The sequence below is a fragment of the Peromyscus maniculatus genome, chromosome 8 (genome assembly GCF_049852395.1).
Source record: "Peromyscus maniculatus bairdii isolate BWxNUB_F1_BW_parent chromosome 8, HU_Pman_BW_mat_3.1, whole genome shotgun sequence".
In the NCBI taxonomy this organism is placed as follows: domain Eukaryota; kingdom Metazoa; phylum Chordata; class Mammalia; order Rodentia; family Cricetidae; genus Peromyscus; species Peromyscus maniculatus.
In genome coordinates this window covers 32,359,257-32,386,958 of record NC_134859.1, presented here as the reverse complement: position 1 = coordinate 32,386,958, position 27,702 = coordinate 32,359,257, and the positions used below count along the sequence as shown (strand labels likewise).

Sequence of the window (27,702 nt, the reverse complement as noted above, 5' to 3'; positions counted from 1 at the left end):
GAAGTTCGGAAGCTGCTGTGGAGTAAATAACCCCATGAAGCAACACACAAAAGGAAAAGAGACCTGGGCTCAGAAGAAGACATTCCTTGCTTTGTGATCTGTTTTGTTAGAGAAATCATATCACTTTGCTATCATGATATAATACTTTAGAAACACAGTGCTGAAATAAAAAATAAAGAGATGAATGGGATTGAATACCTTATCTAGGAATAGATCCACACTTAGAAAACCAACTAATCTGCAACAAAATTACCAAAAAGTTGATCATGTCCAGCAACTAGAAGACAAGTTTGCTTTTTCTTTATTGATGTTAAACATTTCATTACCAGGTTACTCACTAATCCTACTTCAAATCTACCTAAGGCAAGTGAAAAAACTATACACAAAAATGTTTGTAATTACACCAACTTCTTTCCCAACGGCTGCAAGCTAGAACAATATCAGCAATGTCATTCAACAGACAAAGGAGGAACAGGAACTATGTCCACACACTGCTACTCAGAGATCTAGAAAAGAGAGTGCAGTATTGCCTACAACACAGAGTGAATTAAATATAAAACCTAGACCAAGCAAAAGAGACCAGAAGCAGAAGATAAGATACTTCTGGGTTCCATGATGCAGAATCATACATAGAAGTAAGAATGCAGTGATGGAAAACTAAAGGGAGATAACTCTCTGGTTGTCCTGAAAAGTTACTTTTTACAATTTATTTTGTGTGTGTGCACATGTGTGTGCATTCCACAGCATGTGTGTGGAGGTCAGAGGGAGGTTTGAAGGAATTGGAGCTCTTCTTCCATGTGGATTCCAGGATCAAACTCAGCTCATCAGGCATGATGGAAAGTGCCTTTACCCACTGAGGCAGGATGGAGCCAGGCAGGAATCCAATAGAGATAGTGAAAGGAGAAAGGAGAGTAAGGGGAGACACAAACTGCCATCCAAGGAGCAACATGTAATGGGGTGCAGATAAAGGCATGGAACACGTGGCATTCGTAGATTAATAGTTGTGGGTTGAGTTAAGTTGTAGGAATTAGCTATCAAGAAACCTGAGCCAATGGGCCATATAATTTGCAATTAATATTAAGCCTCTGAGTGGTTATTTTATAGGCAGCTGCAGGACCAGGGAGCCAGGTGGGAGAGGAGAAACATGAGACTGTGGGAGCGGGTAGGACTGGAGAAACTTCTGGCTACAAGTAAGTTTTAAAGAATCTTCTTTAGTGTTGAAAAATCTTGCAAAAATATGACTGTGTGCCATGCCTTCATAATTCTACAGAACACCCGAGGAGTTAGGGGTCATTTGGAGAACTTATCCTATTATTTAAGGCTGTAACTGTGGTGGTGAAATTGCAGGCACTGCAGAGATTGTGCAGTGACCCAGACCCTCAGTTTTCCTTTGGTAAAATGAGGGCAGGAACTGCATTTAGAGTTTGCCAGCTGTGTTGGATAGAGCCCCTAGTTTCCAATCCATCACACACTACCTGGGATGTTCTTAAAGATTGTATTTCCAGTCATTGCACCCATTCAAAGAAGTTGTCATCCAGCTTGTCTTGTGCTTGGGGAAACTAAGGCCAGAGAGACTTGTATTTTGCCCAAGGTCATAAGACAAGTGAGAAACAAAGCTAGCAAGGAGCCTAGATCTCCCCTCCCCCTCCCCTGTACTCCTCACACCTGGGCCTACAGTTGCCAAAGTGATTTCTCACAACTTTTGTCTGTCTTCTCAGTGGTTCCTGATATTCAGTACAACTCACTTAGTCTTGTCCTCATTTTGTGGTACATGTTAAAGGTTTCCCCTAAGAGATAGCTGCTATCTCAAGATCCCAACCAGTAAAATCTCATGGGTGTCTTCAGGTTTTGGGAGCTATTTGGTAGGGAAGTGTATCCTGTTTCTTCAAGATCAGGTGTGTACTTGCAGTGGGAGGGTGAAGGGGAATTGGAGGTAGATGGCTTTCCCTGCATTCAAACTGTGCTATGGATGTGTGACTCTTACCTATTCTGTATGGAGAACTGGATGGTACCAGGGGAGATGTTGAGAGCTTCTTGCCATAAATCATGTCTCAGAGCTTTCAAGTTTATATGGATGTGACAGACACTAGGGCTTTGCCTCTTGAGAGAACAGGGGTCACAGTATGACACAAGAAATTCCAGAAAAGGAAACTGAGTGCATGGAGGTCATTGGACTCTTCCCATGGATAGGGGTTTATTTAGCAGTTTCTGATCAGTGACTTGTAAGCAAGCAGGAGGTGTTTTTGTTGGCTCATTTGTCTGCCCCCCAAAATGACTTTTCCTTCTGTGCTGAAGGGCACAAAAGGGAGCAGTTAGGGCGTCCTGCAGCATCTTTGTTTAAAAGTCCTGGAGTTTACTCTGATTGCTCTTCCCCTAGTCTGGCCTTCTCTTAGGAAGTTGTTGGTGATATTGTACAGCAAGAACTTTGACATCAGTGGTCATCTTAAGCCTGCTTTGTTTTTAATCTCTTAAAAATTACAGATTTCACTGTGGAAAAAAATTAAAAGGACAAAAAGAAATTAAAAATAAATAACAGAAAACAGAATTTATTTTTAAATGCAAACTCTATCTCATTGGTCTTCCTTATAAAGCATTTTAGTGATTTCTGTACACATTTGCAATCAAATCTGAGTTCTTATTTCTTTTGTAGAAGGTTCTGCACATAAGTAGGCTTTTATTGTAATAGTCAATGCACTTGGTACTGTTAACAGAACAACTTGATAGTAATTTGATTCCTGAACAGGGAAAACACCCTGTGGTAACTTCACTGCACTTGTGAATGCACCACACCCTCCTTGTCCCCTTCCTCCCTTGTTGACTAATGAGGCTGTCAGCGGTTATTTTTGCTTGTAAGTAATGCTTCAAGGAACATCTTTGTATAGAGCTACTTACAGTTAAGTAACCTTTATCCAAAATGCTTGGGATCAGATATATTTAGGACCTCCAGTCACTTTTCTCTTGAATTTGGAATAGTTGCGTATTCATCATGACATCTCTTGAGGATGAGACTCAAGCCTTCCTTTTCTTGTTGCTGTGACAAAATACTCAACAAAACAATATAAAAATATCAAGAAACAATATTAACAATATAAAGAAACAATAACATAAAGGCTTACACTTCAGGGGTACAAGTCCACCAGGGTTGGGAAGGTACAGTGTCAAGAGGCTGAGGCAAGTGGTCATGTTGTGTCCACACTCAGGAACCAGAGATGGATGCTGGTACTCAGCTTTTTCTCTTATTTCTTTTTCCTTTTCTATTCACTCTGGGGTCCTAACCTGTAGGATGGCACCACATTCATTCCATGTGTCTCAGAGGTGAATCCAAGCCTAGTCAAGTTAATAGGGATGACTAGCCATGACAAAGTATAAAGGAAATTCATTTACATTTCAGATATGCCTTATTCATATAGCCTACATTCAATTCTATGCAAATTAAATCAATCTTGCATCTGTAGAAACAAGTTTTTAATACCAAATCATTAAATAGCAAAGGTGTTACAACTCAGCCCCCATGAGAACAATTTGTGTCAGAACCATCCCCCTGATTGAACTCATGTCCTGTGGATAAGCAATCATTTTCTTAGTCTTATTCACAGGTAAGTACTTAATAGCAAAAATATTATATAATATTACCATAGTGAAAATGTAATGTGCTTAGGGCAACTGATCATCATGTGAGTGCTCAAAAAGTTTCAAATTTGGGGACATTTTAGATTTGGGATTTTTGTGTTAGGAATGTTCAATGTGTATTGATGTGCTTAGATTAGAAAGGCTCCTTGTAGCAATTAGGAGACTGATCAGGCCATTTAAATGAGATAATGAATGAAGGCACTTAACTGTCCTTACCTGCGCATTATCATAGTGAATATAAATTACTTTAGCCTGGGATTCAATTTATTCCAGTCCTAATGTTAGGGATACATTGGCCACCTCTCAGTAGTACTAAAGCCTAGGTAATCTGCTTCCCAGGCCTGCAGTTAGTTAGTAGATAAAAAGCAACCTTTTCTCTGGGTCAGGATGAAGAACATGTATAGTCTACACTGCCAGTGAGACTGAGCCCTACTTTCCCACAGCACAAATCTGTGCCCAATTGACCCGCTTGGTTGTTTTTGATCATGTCCTGCTTCACCATGCCAACATTTTGCTGGTGCTTTCTTGACAATCAAACCCAGGGAACTATTTACTCTCAAGTCCTTGACTGACCCTGTGACAGTTTTCAGCTGTGGTCTTAAACTCTTTGAATGGCCTTCCATCAAGAGATGAAATCTAAGGTCCCTGCTTCTGAAATCCAAGAACTTTGACCTGCAGTGGAGTGGACGCAATGCCATGTGACTTTTGTATCTGTGTTATAAAAGACCAGGGAGCTTCTGTCTGGTTCACTACAATTCTAGCTCTTGAAAACTGAGCTGCTGCTGTGGAACAATCTTTGTACACTGTAAATATGTATTAGTTTCATTGGTTAATAAAGAGCTGACTGGTCTCCAGCTGGGCAGGAAGAGACTGGGTGGGAGAGCCACTATGGTGATATTTTATTTGTACTGAAATGTGATTTTATTTGTATGTTAACTCTAGCTACAAGCCACAATAGGAGAATTCTGGGAAGAAGAAGGGCAGAGTCAGAGAAGTTGCCAGCAGATGCAGAGAGAAGCAAGATGGACTTGCTGTACTGAGAAAAAGTACCAAGCAACATGGCAAAGCATAGATAAGAAATATGGGCTATTTAAATGTAACAGTTAGCTAGTAACAAGTCTGAGCTATTGGCCAAGTATTTACAATTAAGTCTCCTTGTCAGTTATTTGGGAACTGGCAGGTGAGAAAGAAAAGTCCACCAACAAGCTACCATGTCAAGAGTCCAGTGACCTCAAGGCTGCCATGATGGAGGTGCTATATTGAGTCACCATTTAGAGAAACTTCAAGATTTTCTCTGTGGAGAGATGATGTCCAATGAATCCACAGTCATTCATGTCATTCCCTACAGCTATATGGCATGCTAGTGAAGAGACCTCAGCAATTATTCGACTCTTAGTTAAATCTGTCTTCTCAGGTAACTTCCAAGACATCATGAGAAAAAAAGTTGTCTCCACTGGGCACCATCTCGATGCATAGCCCACACACTCATCAATATAAGAAACTCAACACATTGACTATGATAGTATTTCCAGGGAGGAGATATCATGAACATTTGCAAGAAAGTTGTAGACAAGAATATGTTATAAATAATTATTTTTTGCCATTCAGAGATTGTATGCATTGCCTAAAAGATGTGCATTCAGAGTGCAGCCTCTCTCCAATGTAGAACTTGCCTCAATCAATACTATCTAAGGAAATTGGCTCTCAGAAAGTTACATGGCTTGAATTACGCTAATAAATTGCTAAAGAACTATCAAGAGGGTATTGTTTAGTAAGTTCCCAATAGTTCTCTTATGTTTAATGGTGTTTGCTTGTTCTATCATTAGCAATCTGCATACATTTGTTTAGAAACGTGTTTGACCTGAGCAGATACGGAGTAGGTTTTGCCTGGGCGAAGCCCTAGGTTCTGTCTTATCTGAATATGAGGAGGAGGGAGGGACTGTTTCTCAGTGACTGGGAATGATTCCTGGGTTGGATATGATATCTGTCACATACAATCACCTGGTGCCTATTTAGGATCAGACACATGACAGCAGGTGGAAGTGTGCCTTTTGATCCTGAAATGGCAGCACACCTTCCCTTCTGCAGCTTCATCTGACAGATTTGGCAGGAAGGGAGAGGTGTGGAACCAGAGGCATCTGCCACTGAGTTGAGAAAGCTCAAAATCAATGATTTTGTTAAACTCACTTCCTCCCTTCGCTATCTAGGGAGCTTTCTTTGTATATATAATGAAGCCTAAGAATGTTTTCCCATGTTAAGTTCTGGGGTCCCTTGTCTGTGACTCATCGGTGCTTCTGAGATGAAGCGTGTGTCAGTCCAGTCCTAACTTCAGAGACACAGCTGCATGTTAGGTGTGAATGTATAGGCCTTGAGGAATTCAGAAGAAATTTGAGAACAAGGTCATTTTGTATCTCAGTTGTTAAACAACTCTCCCCTCTGCAGAAGAGAGACCTGTCTTTTTTTGCTGGATGGATTCCAGTTATATTAAAGTAAAAAAGACACCAGGTTAAATGTTGACGAAAACAATGACCTTCCACTTATGTCTTCATAGACAGCAGTTCCTAAGTAAGATGAGTGGAAACATTCATAAGGGTAATTCATGATAGTTTTTGTATAGTTGATGTACAATTACTATAAGTAATTTGTAAAAAAAAAAAAAAAAAAAAAAAAGAAAAGAAAATGATATTTAGAGGAAACTATTTGGAAGAAATTTGAGACTAACCTCCTAAACAAATAAAAATAATCTTAACCCATCTATTAAAAATAGTAGAATAAAAGCAAAGTGGGAGTGGCTCACAATTATAATCCTGGCACTTATGAAGCTGAGGCAGGAGGATGGTCACAAAATCAAGGCCATCCTGGGCTATATAGATCTAGGCCACCCTGGGCTAAAATATGAGACTGCTTAAAAATAAAATAAACTGGAACAAAACAAGCACCAGCAATCTCAATAAACAAAATAAAGAAAGGGCACAAGTTTTTCATGGTGGAAGTTTAAGAGACTAATACCTCTACCAATAAGTGATCAACTCACGAGTAATTAAAGAAACACAAATGGAATGACAGATGACAAAAAGCAGACACCACAGTGTAACTCCAGATCTGCCAGGATTTCTTGAGAGCAGTCACACACACTGTGGTGAAGCTGCCAGGGTGGGTCCTCCCACATACTGTTGGTAGGGACAGCATTCCCGCTACCTTTCTGAAGGTGGAGTGGCTGTCTATGTCAAGACCACAAGAAGAATTTCAAAACCTTTGTGGAAAGAACTACCAGTAATCTATCCTGGAGGCATAAGAGGTAAGTCCAAAGACTCGTAAAAAGAATATCGATAGAAATGAAGTCTGTTGGAGCTGAAGAGGCAGCCCTGTGGTTAAGAACTCTAGTCCTAGAGGATCCAATGCTCTCTTCTGCCTTCCATGGGCATTGTAATTACATAGACAAACTCCCACACAGGACTTACATGCAGACCCCTTCCACTATTTAAAAATAAAAATAAAGTTTATTATAAAAGAAAGATGAACCTAAAAGTCCTTGATGGGCATGATCAAAAAAGAGCGAATACACAATATATAGTAATTGTTTAAAGTTAAGTTTTTAAAGAATATTTGATGATATGAGCAATATTCTTATTGGAATTCTAATGGATACAATAGAACACAAACTTTATCAGTTGCCAATTTTGAACTCAAATTTATAAATACTAGATGCAAATACATCAAAATGTCAATAATTACCTCTGAGTGGAGAGATTATGAATGACATTTATTTTCTTCTATTTAACACTTTGGTATTTCCTAAATCTCTATAATAAACATCAAATTAATCTTCTGCTACAGAACAAATCATCAGTCACTCTGTGCTGGTTGAGTATCCTTGATCTGAACAACTGACCTGTGCCTAGCTCCAAAACTTTTTGAGCAGTAACATAATATCCTAAGTGGAAAATGCCACACCATGAAACCATGTTTCATGCACAAAATTATTAAAAATATCATATAAAATTACCTTCAGGGTAGGTGTGTAAAAAACAAATGAATTTCATGCTTAGATTTGGGTCATATCCTCAAGATACCTTATTATATAAATATTCAAAAGTTTGAAGACATTCCCCACCCTAAATTTGAAACACTCTTGGCCCCAAGCCTTTTTGATAAGGGACATTCATTCTATACATTATTCATCAGCATCTGAAGTATGGAGGTCTGAGGTTGGCTTATGATTCTCCATTTCAGGTCTCAGAAGGCTGAAAAATCGGGGTCATGCAGGGTGAATTGTCACCGAGAGCACAGGGCTCACACTTGCTCATTCACACTGTCGGCAGAACTCAGTGTCTATCGTTGGAGGATGCTGGCTGGCTGTCAGCCAAGGACATATCTTAACTGCTGGAAGTTGTCACAATCCCTTTCCATGTGGCCCATGGATGGTTCATGGCATTTACGCTTGTTTATTTCTAGTTAAAAAAATAAGTGCATATATTGCATCTCTTGTGACCTACTAGGAAAAATTCTCTACTTTTATCCCACTCAGGAAATGGTTTTAAAAACATAGATGATATCCCTATAGTAAGCTCAACTTATTTGGGAATGTATCAGCACCTGAAAAATATCCTTCAGAACATTACCTAGAAAAAAGAGGTGTGTCTTCACCAGGACACTGAGAATAGGCTTCCCATGAGCATTTTTAATTTAGCTTCTAAATTATGAATGGACTCCTGGAAAGTTCTATAGCCTCTCTATGCTTCAGATATTTTTATTTCTAATATGGGACAGTAATAATTGTAATTGTTTAAAGAGTTGTTATAAAATTTGTTGCAAATTTAAGTGTAATAATATGTGATCGCTTAATTTGGCATGAAATTTGGTTTGCCTTACCTGGGTTAGGAAATACAGAACATAATTAAGGTCCACAAAAACTAGTTAGGCAGAAAATAGTTTGACTACGTACCTAAGGAAGTTCCTCAGATGTTCTCATATGTCCTTTAATATCTCTAGGAATCAGATTACTCATCCACGAAATGGCCATGCTAACAACATACCTGAACTTTTAAAGAGGCCAAGGAGCTGGGCAGTGGTGGAGCATGCCTTTAATCCTAGTACTTGGGAGGTAGAGGCAGGACGATCTCTGAATTCCAGGCCAGCCTGGTTTACAAAGTGAGTTGCAGGACAGCCAAAACAATGTAAAGAAACCCTGTCTTGGGGGTGGGAAGAGGCTAAGGATAAGAGAACAATGCTGGATCCACAGTGTACCTTCCATACATAGCAATGATTATTTGTATGACAGTTATTGTCTAAATATTAGTTGAATTGTTACGTTAAAAGTTTCTCCAAACAATTCATTTAGCTAGGGAATATATATTTTTTTTTTCATAAGGAATTTGAACTAGAATGAGGTTAAGTGCTTTGTCCAAGGTTACACATTAGAACAGTAACAAGGCTGGATTTTGCATCTAAGGTCACTGCTCCACATTCTACCTCCTTTGATACCATTGCACCTACTGTGCCCTTATCAATGGTAGAGGCTGAAAAACAGCATAAACACACTGACTACAAATAAGAGCAAATAAGGTTGGAGGGCAAATGCAATGTTTCTCAATAATTAAGATAGAACAAATGGACACAGGGAATATCCTGGGGTGGAGTGAGAGTAATGTAAAAGCTGGAGTCTAGGGAATAATGTGAAAAGCTGTCTTCTGGACATGACATGGCCATTGGCCTCATGAATTCACAACATCTACAGTTATCCACACAAGGCCCATATAAGACGGAGCCAGTCAATAATCCTACCTTGGAATCAGAGAGACACTCATAAGACTCTACCCCTAATAAAGCTATTGGTAATTTATGGCTACTAGATGAAAGATGTTCACTTTATTTTCAGCAGTGTGGACACTGGTTGCTCATGCACATGTAAGTAGCACTAATTGGACCAAGTGCATTATTAAAAAGACATGATGAACACATGAAGGTAGGTGGGACATGTCTTGGGATATGTCTTGAGTAAATGTGATGGTTAATTAAAGGTGGATGTGATTAAGATGCATTGTATATATGCATAAAACTATTAAAGAATAAATCAAAATATAAATACATAAAATAAGAACAAGATACAAGTGGGTAAACTAGAGTCTAGCTGCAGATGAAAGAAGGATTCACTCCTGTGCACTGGCTCGTGCCAGCTGGAAGGGGGCTGCATTTTCCTCGTGTGACAGCTGATCTTAGTAAGAAAGAATGCCTCAGAGTTGGCACCACAATTGAGCCTAGAATCCATTTCACTTGATTCATAAATACATAGCTGAAAATCTACAGCCAGGGAAGCAAAGGAGGTATGTTTCCTTAAGATTTTTAATTTTATATTTAGAGGGAATAGGACTTATTTATAAATCTCCATTTTCTCCACTTCAGTAGTACTTTGTTGTTGTTGAGACAGGGTCTTCTGTACCCCACGCTTGCCTTGAACATGCTATGTAGCCAAAGATGATCATGAACACCATGGATAGAAATGAGGGTAGAATTGTAAAAAAAAAAAAAAAATAGAAGAAAAAAAAACTTGTTTAAGTTTTGTAAGAAAGAAAAGGGGGCTGTGGTTAGAGAAGGACTGAGTAGAATGGGCCAGACAGAGAAAGAGCTTGTGGTCCTGGATTTCATTTTCTGTCTATTGGTAAGTCCTCAAGGTATTATTAACCATGAGTATCCATAGTCTCACTTGTTTCTTAGTATGTTTTGTGCATGTGTGTGAGTGTGTGTAATGTATATGTGCACAAGCATTCCTACTCACTGAACTAGCTCCTTAACCACCCTTTGTATTTTTATTAGTTCTTTGAGAATTCCATACTTGTTTTGATCTCAGTCATCCTCCTTATCCCAACTCTTCTCAGATACACCCTCTCTTCCCTTCCCTTTATGTCCTATCCCTACCCAATCAATGCCAGTTTATGCTGGCCAAATATTCTTGGATGTGTTGTTTCCCACTGGGGTATGCTTGACATATCCCGGGGCTTCACCTTTAGAGGAAAGTGATCCTTCCTGTCCCAGGAGCTATACATTGCCAATAGTTCCTTGGCTAGGGGTAGAACTTCATGCTCACTTCTCCTCTCAATGCTGGGATTTGGTCTGGCTTGGGCTTGCACAGGTCTTGTGCATAGTGTCACAACCAATGTGAGTTCACCTATGGAGCCATCTTGCTGTGTCTAAACATAGTTTACTTGTCACCTACCACCTCTGATTCCTATTCTCTTTCTCTCTTCTTAAATGATCCCTGAGTCTTTAGAAGAGAGAGTGTATTGTCTCTGCTCCATTTAGGACTGGATATTTTTATTCTCTGCACATTAGCCCGTTGTGGGTCTCTGTGTTGATTATCATCAACTACAAACGGAAGTTTCTCTAGTGAGGATTGAGAGATGCCTTAATCTATTGGTACAAAGGTAAGTCATTAGGAGCTGGTTTAATACCATGTCCATATAGCAGGATTATAACAGCAGGTTCTTTCCTAGGGTCTATGATCATTCTAGCCATAAGTTTTTGGTCCATTAATGATGCCAAGCACAGATACCATCTTGTAGAGCAGGCCTTAAATCTAATCGGAAAGTAGTTGGTCATTCCCATGATATTTGTGCTACAGCCACTGTTACACTAGTAATAGTCTTGCCAGGCTGGTTGTTATTATGGCTCATGGGGTTCATACCTGGGCAACACCAACACTGGTGATTACTTTGCCCATCTGGTAATGTGCATTTTATCTTCTAGCATCATGAAAGCTAGCCAGCAGGGATAAAGCTTGTAGGTCAGTACCAGCATGATTTCTCCATGGTCTGTGACTCAAGTACATCATGTTTTCGACAGTAGTCTTACTGTCAAATTTTAGAAGGTAAATTCGAGCATTGGCAGCAGCCTGTAATGTTAGGGGAATTTGGGGACCTCTTTAGCCTACAACCTACAACCTCAAAAGAAGTAATCCATTCCTGGCTCAGGTCTTTTTATTTGTTATCCTTTGGTCACTGGCAGAGGCATTGTTGCCCCATTGTAGGATAACTAATTTTCACTCTTTCTTGTAGAGGAAAGAATGAAAGGTTCTAGAGATGCAGATCAATGGGATAAAACTGAGAAGCCAGTCAATTGAAACTTCACAAAACCATCAAGACAAGCAAGTCTTGGGAAAGAACAGTCTTTTCAATAAATTGTACTAAGTCAACTTACAACCATACAAACAATGAAATAATAGTACTGGATGCTGGGTAGTATATAAAGAAAAGAGGTGTATTGAGGCTATGGTATTAGAAGTCCACAAATATTAGCACTGACATCAGCTCCCAATGAGAGTGTTGTTGTAGAAAGCATCACATGGAAGCAGCATGGAGAAGTTGGATAGAGATACACAGTGAGGACACATGCAAGGGAATAAATTGAGAAAGGCAACCTTGCGTTGTTGCAACCCATTATATTGGGAGGCACAGAAAGTGCTCTTATGAGATCTAGCTTGGTCCCTTGAAAATATTATAAATCTCTGTTAAATATGCAATTGCCATCTTTTTAAGATCCCATACCTCATGCCGGGCGGTGGTGGCGCACGCCTTTAATCCCAGCACTAGGGAGGCAGAGCCAGGCGGATCTCTGTGAGTTCGAGGCCAGCCTGGGCTACCAAGTGAGTTCCAGGAAAGGCGCAAAGCTATACAGAGAAACCCTGTCTCGAAAAACCAAAAAAAAAAAAAAAAAAAAAAAAAAAAAGATCCCATACCTCAATACTGTCACATTGGAAACCATGCTTTTAGTACTTGAACTTAGGGGAAAAACTACATCCAAACTGTAGCAGGGTTCACACTACTGTGGCTAGGATATTTTCTTTAATTGCTCTGTTTATCCAGATGCTTTCTCAATGCCACAAATCCATCCCTTTAAAGTACAAATTTCAGCATTTTTACAATGTTTGTAAAGTAATGAAACAGTTATTATATTCTAATTATGGAAAATTTCCATCACTCCTCCAAGTCTCCCACCAAGTAACAGCCATCCTCTCTTCCTTCCTCCTTGGCTAATTAAGTAAAAGAAGGAGGAGTGGATTGGGGATAGGGATTGAGGAGGAGGGAGAGGAAGCTACAGTAGGGATGAAAACTTAATGAATAAGTTTAATTAATAAAAGAAAGTCACAAAAGCAGTTTTTGGGTGGTGGTGGGTGGGGTGGGGTGGATGGTGGTGGTAATCTTTTCAACAGATGTTGACCTAAACCTCATGCTTTCCCTGGACTACCTCATCATGAACTATTCATCTAAATATAAAAAAAAGTATGTTAAGAAAAACTTTTATAAGAAAAAAAAAAAAAAGAAATTCATGCCCTGATATGTTAGATATGTCCACAAGCCTGATCCATTAAAAACATGGATCAACTGGACTCCATAAAAGCTAAAAATTGCTCATTGGGAGATACTGCTAAGAAAATGAAAATGCAAGCTAGAGATTGGGAGAAAATGTCTGACTTATGTCAAGAATATATGAAAAATTTCATAACTGAACAGTAAGAAAAGATATAAAATGAGGAAGGATTTATCCTTTGCCAAAGGGGATAGAAGCATAGTAAACAGAAATAGAAGACATACTTGACATAGTTGTAGCATATACACAAATTAACCTCGAATTGTGAACTTCATTCCCATGCAAATGGCTAAATGCAAAATGTCAACAGCTTCAAAAGCTGACAAGGATTCAAAGCTTCCTGAGTCTTCTACTCTGTCTTTAGTAATGAACAATGATTATTCTCCAGAAAAGTGGTTTGGCAGTTTCTTATAAAATTAAACATATCACCCCCTCATTCTACTTCTGTTTACTCTAGAGAAACAAAAACTTTTGTTCACATAAGAGCCTGTCCAAGGATGCTTTTGACAACTTTGTTCATGATTACTCCATACTAAGAAAATCCAGTCTCCTCTGGGAGTGAATGAGTAAACAGACCGTGCTGCAGCCCACACAGTGTAATGCAATTTAGCAATAAGTGGAAAGAAAGAACCCTGACAAATACAGCAATTTGGGTGAATTGCAAAGGCATTATACTGCTTCACAGAAGCCCACTCAAGGTTTCCCAATCTTAGGATTTTGTTTATATCACATAGTTAAGAGTCAAAACTAGATCAATGGTTTTTTAGGGGACCAGCCTTCTTGGGGAACACCATAGAAAAGAGGATGGGGAGATTGTAAGAGCAGAGGACCAGGAAATCTGCTGTGAGGTTGTGCCTTCTAGGAGTGAGAGGGATGCTTCACCTGTGATATCTCAACTGTATGGCTGCCTGAGCAAGAGCTGGAGATGTATAACATCAGTAGACATGCTAACACAGAAGGGGGAGATCTCACCGGGTCCCACCCTTAGATAGATAATTACAGGTGTGTGAGGATGCTGAGATTAGGAGAAACAAATAGTCTTTCTTAGGGATGTACTCTAAGTGTTATTCAACACCAACTGGTCAGCCCTGAAATCCTATAAATGGGATTTAGTAACACTAAATGGACTGAGCAGGTTATATTTATATATTTAGGCACACATACATATATGAACAATAACAATTAAAGAATAAGAGGCCATAGTTTGAGAGGGTTTGGGAAGGAATATGGAGAAGACTGGAGGAAGAACAAAGAAGGAAGAATTGTTGTAATTATATTTTAAGTTGAAAATAAAAATTAAATAATATTGTAATGATGATGATAAGAACAAGCCCATGAAGGAATTGGGAGGATATTCTGTATTCTTAATGTTCTGATTACAAAAATATGCACATGTTAAAATTTCTAGTTTTATACAAAAAATAATTTTACTAAACACTAGTTTTTTAAATTTAATTTAATTTTACAATACCATTCAGTTCTACATAACAGCCACAGATTCCCTTGTTCTCCCCCTTCCTGCCCCCCCCTCCCCTTCCCCCCAGCCCACCTCCCCTAAACACTAGTTTTAAGAACAGGAAAATAAAAGTTTTCTTGAAACTCATGAACTCCAAGGACAAATTCATCTTTGTAACTAATCTGTTATTGTTATCCATAACCAAAGTGAGGTTAAAGTTAATCTCACACCCCTCCCCCATCTCTCTCTCTCTCTCTCTCTCTCTCTCTCTCTCTCTCTCTCTCTCTCTCTCTCTCTCTCCCAGCACATATATACTACAGTACATAAATGGAGGTCAGAGAATAACCTCAGATGTCTGTCCTCACCTTCTATCTTGTTTGAGGCTGTGTCTCTGGTTCCTCACCACTGCCTACACAGGCTAACTGACAGCTGGCTTCTGTAGCTCCTCTTCTCTTGGCCTCCCATCTCCCATAGAAGCACTGCTATTACAGAAGTGTGCTACTGCACTGGATTTACATGGGTTCTGAGATTTCAAACTCAGATAGTCATGCTTACATGGCAAGTACTCTATCTTCTGAGCCATCTCTTCAACTCCAGACCTTAACATCAACTCTCCAACTGTAATGTCCAGACAACTACTTGTCATGTGATGATAGAACTGAAGCAAGCTAGCACCCCAAAGGCACACAAAATGGCGCCTGGCACATGAGAGCTCAGTTAAAATTCAACTGTTTCTATTCTGTAACTATTCTTTCTGTCTTATCAATGAGAATGATGCCAATGAACAAAATTAGTCTCACATTTTAATGATTAAAATGGCCACATCAGGACATTTTGAGGAGCAGTATTTATTCTGAAATTGCAACCCAGGCTCACCAAACCTTCCGCAGACAGATAGTTGCTGTTCCCTGATATCCAAGGTAGCTGATTAGGGATCATGTAGAACCTACTGTTCTCTTGTTGATGAACCTCAGAAGAAGTATCAGCAAAATAGATTAGGAGAATAGCTCCTTAAAGATCCTGTATAGCTACAGTCTGAGGGTAGTTTCTGAAAGCTAATATGGCTTTCCATTGTGTGTGTGTGTGTGTGCGTGTGTGTGTGTGTGTGTGTGTGTATTCCTGTGCAGTCTTCCTCACCCCTTTGATGCTATTGATAGCCACAAAAAGCAAGATTTTCTAACATCAGAATTTCAGTCTTAATTTTGTTTTGTTTTGCTTTGAGATGTGGTCTTGTGTATCTCACACTGGCCTCCAGCCTACGATGCAGATCAGAAGGGCTTTGAATTCCTGCTCCTCCTACTTCTACCCGACAAGTGCAGGGATTACAGGCACGTGCCCACACAGTGGCTTCTAGGGCTTTTCTTCTTAAGTCTGACATCAATAGCCCAGGACAGCTTCATGAGTAAGTGCCCGGGGTCACTGAAGATCTATAACTGATAGAGGAGGGTCCCTGATTGAGCATGTCTGATCCCTTAAGGTAATAGGGAAGCTTTGTCCAGATCCTCTAATCTTTATCCGCTGCTTGTAGACCTGCTTCTCTCTCAGCTGGCAAATTTCCCTGCACCTGCAAGCTACCTGTTACAATATCTCTCCAGGAGACAGCAGAGGGTCAATTCCTGAGCCATTCTGCTATCTCCTAATCAACTCTAATAGCCCTGTCTGCTTGTCACTTGAGGACAGTGTTAAATAGAACTTCCTGGTGAGTATTCTGGGAATTGTTTAGAAACACATCTGTGATGGGCAGGCTGGGAAGATGAAGCTAACTTCAGAGAAAGAAAAGATACAAGATATACATGGCTCTGCCAGTCCGAGCTCTCTCTGGCCTGTTTCTACAATTTAGTGTTCTAGTGTTCTCTCTCTCTCTCTCTCTCTCTCTCTCTCTCTCTCTCTCTCTCTCTCTCTCTCTCTCTCTCTCTCGTGTGTGTGTGTGTGTGTGTGTGTCTGTGTGTCTGTGTGTGTGTCTGTGTGTGTGTAAAACTATGGTCACCCAAGGAGGCCAGAAGAGAGCCATCACGTCTTCTGGAGCTGGAGTTGTAGTCATTTGTGAGCCATGTAACATGAATATTGGGAATTGTGTTGGGAATTGAACTCTAGCCCTTCACTACCAAGTTCACTAGCAAGTGCTCCTTAACACTGAGCCATCCTTCCAGCTGTCAGAGTCAGATAGTTTCTAAGGTCTTTATGACTTAAAATATTTCAGGATTCTGGCTCATAAACAAGCTTTTTTTTGTGGTTCTTAAAATTATTTTCCAAATAAATATTGACGATACCCAAACAACAAACAAACAATAAAATACTCTCCCCCAAATAATGGCAATCAAATTTAAAGTGAATTGGGCATACTCTTATCTTTGTTGTGTGACTCAAAATAGCTACAGAGATACAGAATCTTGAAGTATCAATGAATCAACACTGACGTGTGATACTATCCAGTGTGATTTCACACAAAGTGTGAGGAGGATGGTGAGCTTCATTTTTCTAGCAGATGTACAGTATGTAGGCTATCTAGCAGAAGACAGGGAGACAGAAGAGGTGGTGGTGGTAACTGAAGGATCAGAAGAGCATGAGAGGTTTGTGAGCCTTGGTTGACAGCAAAATCACAATGGCATAACCCCTTTACCTTTGTTCTTTGAACAGAATATGCTAAGAGGTTCACCAGCCAAATCCTCTCCTACTCTAGAGACATGCACCTTTGTATGGGGCAGGGCATCATCAGACTGGAATCAGATTGTGTCAGGAGAACACAAATACGTGAATGGCTTCTGGCAAAATGGCAGCAAAGAGAGAGATGGGATGACAAGGACAGAACCTGAACTGGCTGATGGGGTCCAGTGTATTTTTTTTTCTCAGAGCCATCTGCTTACAATTTCACTTTTACCTATACAGACTGTTCCCAGGCAAGGCTCACATGAGTAACATAAATTGTCTTCCATCCCTGTTCACTTGCAATGACTGCTGAATCAGTGTTCAATTAGGGGCACAGAACTGGCAGGAAGACAGGAACTTGGGTTTAGCTGTTGTCTATCTTGTGGTGATTATTGTATACCCTAATAAACTTGCATGAGGATGAGAGGACAGAGCCAGCCACTAGATTAGACATAGAGGCCAGGCAGTGGTGGCACACACCTTTAATCCTATCATTCAGGAGTCAGAGATCTGCCTGGATCTCTGTGAGTTCAAGGCCACACTGGAAACAGAGCCAGGCAGTAATAGCACACACCTTTAATCCCAGTACTGGGAAGCACACACACCTTTAATCCCAAGAAGTGATGTCTGGGGAGGAAAAGGTATCTAAGGCATGAAGAAACAGGAACTCACTCTCTTGAGACTGAGGATTTCATAGAGGTAAGAACTTGTAGCTGGCTTATTCTGTTTCTCTGATCTTTCAGCTTTCACCCCAATATCTGGCTCCAGATTATTTTTTTATTAATAAGACCATTTAGCAATTCATACTTCACTATCTGTCAATGGCATGGTTACTTTGACCACCACCATTCATCCCTTTTGCTATTTTAGCATGAGAAAGTCATCTTTATCCCTACTATTGATCGCTTTATTTGATAGAGTGAATAGATATTGGATTCCTACTATACCATGCACTGGGTTAAGAATGTGGATTACAAGACATTTCTCTGGCATTCATTGATTCCTAGTGGTAAGGCCTGAATTTGGTGAGCTGGTGGCCAACCATATGTATTTGCAGAGATAATGAAATGGAATCCACAAAACACCAGAACACTCACCAAATGGTTGTTTGTGGTACTCATTTCACAGATTGGTAAGTTGAGACTCCTGTAAGCTAGCTCATTTATTTAAAAATCATGGAGAGTTTGGGAGAATTGGGGCATTTACTCCAGAGCCTTAGAATTAACTGTGCTGCTACATGTTGCCTGTTGGTTTTGGTGATCTAAATACATAAATATTACCATCTATTCTAATGCATGTCATAAAATTTTATTAAAGGAATTAGCAAAATATAAGGCACTGATAAAATTCATTGAACAGAGCAGTAGAAATCATAGAACAAGCCTGTATGTTGGCCCTATGCATATCTCTAAAATTCTATTACCTGGTTTGCTGGACAAAGAGGAAGAAATTTTGTCTACCCTATTGCACATTGAAGATGCCTTTGAGCATTCACAATCTGTGTCAATACACTGTGACATTTTTGTCTCAATTGGCATATTAGGGCATCCCAGAACATTCTGCCCTGCAACCCCATGCTTACTCATGCCTGAGAAATTTGATCTTGTCTTCCTAAGAAGTGAAGCTATGAAGAAAGAGCAAGAATAGAGTCAAGTGGCAAATGTAACAGCTGTCAGGTGACTTATAATCTCTGTGGTGCATTAAATGCACTTTTGGCATCCTAGTACACAGATTCTCCAATTTACTGCCTTTAAACTAGTTGAGTCACAGGAGTCTCTATTCCTAAACCCATAAGTGCCTTAGTTCTTATTCAATCAGTATCAGACTATTTTTCTAGTATCAGACTATATTTTATGATAATTGAAATATATAAAGACCTTCTGTTTATAGACTGGGTAAGGTAGCACCTGGGTTTAGAGAAACATTTTTCCTGAAAATATAATTGCTTGTAGCTGGAGTTTTCTCCAGTCCTGCCTGGCCCACAGTCAGGACAAATCTCTCTCACCCACCAGTCCCACGGATGCTCAGACCCAACCGAGTAAACAAACAGAGATTTATATTGCTTACAAACTGTATGGCCGTGGCAGGCTTCTTGTTATCTAGTTCTTCTATCTTAAATTAACCCATTTCTATAAATCTATACCACATGGCTCATGGCTTACCAGTATCTTATATGTTGGTACTAATGGCGGTGGCTGGTAGCATCTCTCTGACTCAGCCTTCCATTTCCCAGAATTCACCTCTCTCCTTGTCCCGCCTATACTTCCTGCCTGGTTACTGGCTAATCAGTGTTTTATTTATTAACAAATCAGAGCAACACATTTAACATACAGAACATCCCACAGCAATTGCTAATTTAATATTTACTGAGTACTAGGAAGTGTCTCTGGTATCAAGTTCGCAGTAACACAGGCTCAGGAATGGTTTCTGACCTCATTCCGCTCACACTCTACCTGCAGCAGATAGACAATAAAGTGACATACATATATGGTTTTGTGATGCCATGGGGATGATATGAAGGAAAAGCGGATGTATGAAAGTAAACTAAATAGGATAGGGGACAGAAATTTAGAGAAATGGCTGGCCTCACTCATAGAATCTGGACAGAAACATGAAGGAGCCAGCTGTGGTGGTGCACATCTGCAATCCCAGCACTCAAGAGGTTGAGGCAGAAGGTTGTGAGTTGGAGGCCAGCTCAGACTGGGGAGTGGGGAACAGAGGAAGATGAGAAGTGTCCTTTGGGAAACTTTTATGTAGTTCTCAACGTTCTTAATGCTTTCATTAATACAGTTCCTCATGTTGTGGTGATCCCCAACCATAAAATTATTTTCATTGCTACTTCATAACTGTAATTTTACTACTGTGGTGAATAGTAATGTAAATATCTGCTATACAGGATATATTTTTATTGTTACAAAATGACTCAAAGGGATCACAACCCATGGGTTGAGAACTGCTGTTTTCAAGACAGAGGAGAGAAGATTCAAATATTCTGAGACCAGAATGTGCCTGAAATATTCAGGGAGCAGCACAGAGGCCAGAAAGGAAAAAGAAGAAGAAGAAGAAGAAGAAGAAGAAGAAGAAGGAGGAGGAGGAGGAGGAGGAGGAGGAGGAGGAGGAGGAGGAGGAGGAGGAGGAGAAGAAGAAGAAGAAGAAGAAGAACAGATGTCACTCTTAGTCTCTAGATTATATACTAGCTCTTAGCTTCTACTATCAGAACCTGGCATTCTAAACCTTCCAGAATCTGGTTCCAACTCCACTCCAGCCTTTTCTCAACTATTGGCTTTTATAGCATGATCTGGCCTCCTGATCGTACATGATGTGTCTTCCCCTGGACTTTGCTGCCCTGAAGGTTCTCTGACTCTACTGCAGAGTTGTCAATGAGATGGGATTTTTCTCCCCAAAGCCCATTTGATAACTTCTAGAGTTTCTTTTGATGTTGCTATTTTTATGATCTGGGGTTTCTGCCAGTATTCAGTAGACAGAAGCCAGGAATGCATGCACATCCAACACAAGGAACCACTTAGTCCAACATGTCAGTAATGCTAAGGCTGAGAAATACTGCTCTAACATTCCCAAGTCTTCAAAGTCTCGGACTTCTTTTATTTGGTTACTTTTGCTTGTTTTTTCCTGTTTCTGATGTGCTTATGGGTACAAGGTGTCATTTTATGTATTCTAATCTGACTCTGTGCATGTTTCAGAATAATACAGCATAAACTTCATTCCCAACTTTATCTAATATGATCATAGGCACCCTTTCATCATCTAAAAACAGGACAAAGAGCAACTCATACCTATTGGGAGAATTAAACTGACTATTGTGTGTAGATTTCTTTATTATATCAGTTGTTTGATTTCCTTTACAGGTTTGTATGATCCTTGAAAGCAATGGTCATATCTCACATTTATTATAGTGTCATATTTCTTATATCTTCTATCTGCAAAGCCAGATAAACCAGAGCTGTTTCCTGGGGCTTTCTTAGTAATGGTAGAACATTAGTAAATCTTCTATATATATTCAAACAATGGGGTCCAAAAGTGTGGGAATGCAGTGCTAGACATTTTATTTGAGGTAGTAAGCTGCTTGTCTAAGATCAGTGAGCAACTCTTCAGGCTCTACCAATTCTTGATCTAGGAGAGATCCATCTCAGACTGGATCCCGTGTGCTACCTGCACTCTTGTGTTCAGGTGAGGATGGTTGATGGAGAAATGCTAAGAATAGAAGGCAAAGCTGAGGCCAATGCTGCTCTGAGATGGGAGATGCAGGGTGTGGCTTGAGGAAACAGAACTGATACACAGTCTGAAGGCCAGAATAAGGGTTGATTATGGCCAGCCATCTGTTCTTTATGTTTGAATATGAGTGTGTTCACTCTCAGGGGTAACTTGCTGAGTTCCCAACTTGTATTTGAGAGATAAGAGCAGTGCAATAAGATAGATAAACCTGTCATATTTCAGCAAGCCATCACATGTCATATCACTCTCAAATCATTTTTCACTTAAAGAAAGTCAGTATTTTCATGCATGGCATTTGCTCAAATATTATTATTTAGAGAGCTACTAAGAATGTTTCTTTGCTATTTCTAACATAGGGCTTCCAAGAATCCTAGGAAACAAAGGACATTCTTTCTTCTGGGCAGAAACAGGGTCTAGTGGGGTGCTAGTGACATGGGAAGGGCTGAGGCAGTAGAATGAATACACTGTATTGGCAGTCGCTTCTTTTCAGTGATGAGAACCTATCACACTGCTTCTCATCTTGCTGTGCCACATGCCTTCCCACCCCCTTCTCCTTGATGAAGCTTACAAACACTCTGGTCTTAACGTCTTCACTTAAATGTCTTTTCCCTGCAGACTTCTTATCTCACTTCCCTGACCCAGGGAAATCATTCTCCCCGACAATTTTCTATCAACACCCTCCACTCTTCTCCCTAACACAGCTGCAATAAGTGAAAATTCTGTTCTATTCCCAGACTATAAGCTCCAGGTGGAGCAGTAGCAAGGTGGTCTTATTCATTAGTTGATGCTTGTGCACATTACAATACCTGGGGCATAGTATATGTCCCACAATAAATATTTACAGAAGGAATTGATAAAGCAGCTATTAAAAGTCAAGGGGCTGGAGAGATGGCTCAGCCATTAAGAGCACTTTCTGCTCTTTCAGAGGACTCAGGTTTGGTTCTGACCACCTGCATGGTGGCTCACAACCATCGATAACTACAGTTCCAGGGGTTGTGACTCGCTCTTTTGGCCACTACAGGCACTGCATACATGTAGTACTCATCCATGCAAGCAAAATACTCATCACCTAAAATAAATAAGTAAATAAATAAATTTTATACATTATTATATATAAATATAAGATATATTTGTGTATTATATATGTTTTAAATTTGAGGGACCAAAACAAGCACTCTTTCTCTCTCTTTTTGTCATTCATTTGCCATGATATCAACTAACTGTTTTCTTCAGAGATATCGTTCATAACTACCATTATTTTTTTGTGTTTGTCTCTGTTTGGCTCTTTCAACAACAAGATGTAGAAGTAGGGACTATTTATTAACCACTTTCTATAGATACGAAAATTCAAGTTGAGAGAGGCTAAATATTGGGTCCAATTTGAATCCCAAATTGGGATCCAAATCACCATGCCATCTTGATGTATGTGTCTTTACTTATAACTCAAAGGTGTTAAGCTAAACGTTTGCTGACCTTTATTTAACTCATATTTTAAAAGAGCAATTCAAAAAGTTAAACTAGAGTCGGTGAGATGGCATGACTGGAGGTAGGTATTAGAAACAGTTAAAAAGTGACTACTAATAAGGTAGGTCTGGACACAGGAGAAGTGGGAAGGAGGCTGGCAGAGAGGAGAAGTCCTGCTGACAAGGTGATGCATCTGATCCCATTCCAATTTATCTAACAAGTTAAATGACTCTAGCCAGGATTAACAGCTGCCATAGCACTGCCTTTACAAGATTTGACAAAGACCAGGCGAGAGTCAATAGTTTGCCAAAAGCTAATGATACATTCTGAAAGTGGCATATCATTTAGTTTTTCTCACTCCCCTACCCCCAAAGCATAATTTTTCCCCTTTCTCTTTCCTAGGTTCTCTTGCTGTTTGACAGCAAAGCAAATGAGCTATGTCCAGTGAAGAATGAAAGCACAACCCAGAGCCTCGCATTGCTCACTGCCTCTGTTTAATCGTGCGTAACTCCCTGAGTCATCGAAGAAGACATTGAGAGTGAAGGGAGAGATGTGCACATCTCCTTGGTTTCTTGATGGACTCCATCTGGCTCTGGAGAGGTTTCTTTTCAAGAGGTGCGGTGGTAAGCAAGGACAGTCATGATATTGAGAGGCACAATGAGCATGAGTCCCCAAGATGATGGAAAAAGTGGGGCTTCTTTGTATTTCTAGGTGCAGTTCTAGAGGCAGTAAGGAATGTGAACACCTAGCCTCAGTGGCTGATGCTATGAATGGATTCCTTCTCAGCTCTGTCACTCAGTTCTGTGACTTTGGCAAGCTCACTCTCCTGGGCTCACAACATCCCTCTCTACAAAGACAAGATAATGGAGCAACTTGGGGGCCCTGAGGCTTAATTATTGTTTGCAGAGGACTTGAATATTCTTGGATGAATGATGCAATCAAGGTGCTGTGCAAAATATTATCATTTTGCATGTCAGTTAGTGAGATGGCTTACACCTGTCATTGACTAAGGAGTGAGTCTTAATCAAGGCAGAGCTGTAAATATAAGGCAGAGGAGGAGGCTGGAAGAAGCCCATTCCAGAGCAATAACATCTTCTCCATTTAATTGGCCACACTCCAAAACTCCTATCATTCTTAGCATTAGGTACTATGGACAACTAAAGTTGGCCCCAAATTTTTTGACTCTTTTTTTTCCATCAAAAGGTAAAGTCTGTTCCTATTACAATGAACATGGGCCTTAAATGAAAATGGCATAAGGCAAGCATAGTCTTGAAAACAACTTGCAGCTTTTCTTGGTCTCTGGGAACCCTGGGACTCCATGTAAAACATCCAGATGCCTTGCTCCAGTGTCCAAGTGAATGTAATGTTTAGAGGGGGGGGAAGTGGGGCCAGGCATATGAATGAAGTCCTCTTGGCTCTTCAAACCGTAGAATGATAGCATTGTTGGCATGGAGAGTGTGAGAGCCACCCAGCAAAGTCTTGCTTGAATCTCTGATTCACAAAACTATATGATAAGCACAGTTACACATGAACTAACAGTTTTACCATTTACATCTCATCCACTATATCCCTTTGTTTATATTTTGCTTGGATATTGAATACACTTACTTTGAATTTGTACATGAGGAACTTAATTCCTTGATGGAACAAATAAGACAGACAGAGCGTGGACTCAAACCCATGTCTTTATGATGCTAGAGCTCAAGCAGAGGGGTTTCTATGACAACCACCCCTCAGCTGCCCATCTTTCCAGAAAGCCTGGAACAGGAGCGATTTTTTTCAATGCTTTGTTCTTTTGTTCTAAACACCGTCCACATTCCATTCGTAAGCCAGCCCAGGTGGATGTGTTTTCCTCCTATGTTCACAAAGAAGGATTAGCTCTCAGATCTTCAAGATGTGCTCACTGATTGAACAATTCTTGGTGCCAACCTCTGTGCTTTGTCTCACTGTATCTTCCCCCTTGACTTATGAGGGAGATTCTCTCATCTGTCTTCATTTTCTAGATCAGGCTCCAGATCACGTAGATGGCTCATTACCCTGCTCAGTGTAGACACTAGGGTCTTATTCTGGAATATTCTTGGGGCAAGGGTATCCAGGATCTCTTACATCATCACTTGTGCTGGAACTCAATGTGTCTATGCTATCTTATATCAAAGGGACTGACTTGAACAAAATCTGGAAAGACTGATGCTAATGATGCCTAGGACAGTTACTTGCTTCTCCTGCAGCCAAACTGGTCCTACTCTGAAGAAAAGCATTACTGAAGGTTAAGGGACTCTGCTTACCATCTCCAGTAGCTGTAGATTTTAGGAAGCATGAGGAGGTGGCTGGTGCTTCCTGGACCTTGCTCACTGTGGACAAATGAATCTATTTACTCTTAGCAGGTAAGTTACATTATTGTCAAGTGGTCTTGGAGCTAAAGGAACATTCAGATATTATTAGCTCAGCCCCTTAATTCAGGTAAATGAGCTACTATTAATTCTCTAATAGAAACAATAAACCGTATAAGCTGCCACCCTCCTTTGCTTACTAGGCTTCAACCCCATGGTCTCCTTTCTTTTCTTCCATGACTCAAGCTCGGCCTTTGCCATAGCATTTGCACCTGCTGTTCTGTACCTAGAAAAGTACTCGTCCTTTGGGTCCCATGACACTCACATTCATCACCTTGAAAGTCCCTTGTAGAGCACTTACTGTATGCTGGTCCTACTCTAAGCTCTGTATACACACTGAATCCTCAAACAATTCTATGAGAAAATTGAAGCATATGGGGGAAAGGCCACAATTAAATCCCAGATCACATTTAATGGATCCAGACCCTGTTCTCTTAGAGACCATGCTGTTTTTACTTCATGCCACTGTTTCCTGTTGGACACAGGTGTTTGACTATATGATGTTACCATATTTACATCTTTGCTGTTGATCATTGTCTATTGCCTCTTCCCTAGGCTGCGTGCTCACCAATACAGGTACGTGAGTGGGTTCTTTCACAACTACACTTTTAATGCACTTGCTGAATACACAGAGACTCACCAAATTCAGCGACACTTCTGAGTGAAAGTACTGGGCACAGCAAACTCTCCTAGTTTGAGTCTGATCCTTAGCTTATTTCCTGTTTCTCCTCATCATTTGTCACTTTTGTTCTTTCTAAAAGAAGAGCACATACATCTGAATAGGGAAGAGTTCAGTTTTCTATAAAAAAATTCATCTAGCTTTTAGTCTTGTTAATCTCTAGTAATATCTATTGGGGATGAGACCATTGGCAGGCCATTTAGACATTCAGATTCTGGGGTTTTTTTTTCTTCTTCTTCAAAAAAATGGGGGCAAGTCATATGCTTTTGGCAGGACTGGTAAACTAGCAAGAATGGTGATGGTACCATATTTAATAGATATAAATTGATATCACATGTGTGCCAGGCACTATGCTAGGCCATTTTGCTTAGCAGTCCTTGAAGCTCTGTGTGCTAGATAAAGTCATCATCCCACTTCTGCAGGTGAGAAAATAGGCACAGGGAAGTTGGGTATCTTGTCCAAGAAGAGTCATATTTCAAGCCCATGAAGAGTAATTCCCAAACCTGAGCTGCTAAGCACTATGAATGTGTCTGTAAAGCACCACGAAAAATGCCAGTGATTATCATTGCTATAAAGTGCTGCGTAATGTGGAATTGGTGATTTCTTCTTGGGGCTTAAATCTATATCCAAAAGAAGCCCTGTCTGTAGCCCAGCCCTTGGTTGAAGTTAGCATCTTGTAACAGATGTGCTTCACCTAGCAGGGGGTTGACAAGATGATAGAATATTGCTCTCAAGCTGGCAGGGTGGGCAGAGACAAAGCAGAGGGAAAAAGGTTTAAGAAAAAAACAGTGAAGGTTAAATCATTTGGAGATTTCATAGAGCCAATGCCTTCCTTTTCTCCCAAATGTTAACTGGCATTTAAAAAAAATGTACATAATTGTGCAACTTCCATATAATAAATTGGATTGCAGATGGTACTGTATGTTTCATATCTTTTGAAAAAAGCTAAAGCAATATGTTGGCAGAATAAACACAGCTTTACTTTTGCACATAAAAATTGAGATCGATATTAAGATGTTTGTTTCCCATTGTGTACCAATGGGAGAAGTTAGAATCATTTTCACAGATTATAGTAATACATGTTTCTATTGGAGTGAACAGTAGCAATTATTTTTAAAAGAATGGGCTAGTATTACCGTCTTTGTATGACAGTAGTTCTGTATACATTTTTAATGCTTCAATCTTGGAGACTCATTGACATTTCATGTTGGAAATGTGTATGCCACTGTTCTGTGACATGGCCACTTCGTTTCTATGGTGTATCAGGATGGAGGCATGGGGCAAAGCACATCAGAGATCAAGGACAGAATTCATGCAACTCTGGCCGAACTGAGTGAAATGTTTCAGAACTCAGCTTTTGTAAGTTATCATTTATAAATATGGAACCATAATGGGAAATAATAATGAATATTTGGATCATGTTTTATAGTGCATACAGGTTCTTGCAGGTCATTGTCACCATTATGGATGTACAAATTGTTGTATCAGAAAAATTTGTAATGCACCTAAATTCATATCTTTAGAGCCTAGAAGATCAGAGATTTGAATTTTTATTCTCTGAATGCACAACATTTTCCCTTGTATCTTTTATTGTACTTTCAGATTTCTCTCATATAGTTATGAATTTTCTAATTCATTGACAGAGAATAAAGGCAAAAGATTTGGATCTATTAATCTGGTGGTATTATCAGCAAGCTGCCAAAAAGAATGCAGACCTTATCTTTCCAGAATCACATATCACATCCTCTCTATTTATTCATTTTATCCATCTGCTGATTTGTACTCCACTAGTGTTCACAACTAACATGTTATAATGATGGTTAAACATGGCTTTATAAAGC

The 27,702-nt window shown here is 39.9% G+C and overlaps 1 long non-coding RNA gene across 1 annotated transcript in view; it reads left to right on the top strand.

The window, feature by feature from the left end:
- The window catches only part of LOC121831628 (uncharacterized), a 31,642-nt gene extending 6,854 nt beyond the window's left edge, over window positions 1–24,788 (top strand). The window contains exon 3 of the long non-coding RNA XR_006075144.2: window positions 23,195–24,788. This is a non-coding gene — a long non-coding RNA (uncharacterized LOC121831628). The remainder of the gene's footprint in view (window positions 1–23,194) is intronic.
- The last annotated feature ends 2,914 nt before the right edge of the window (window positions 24,789–27,702 follow it).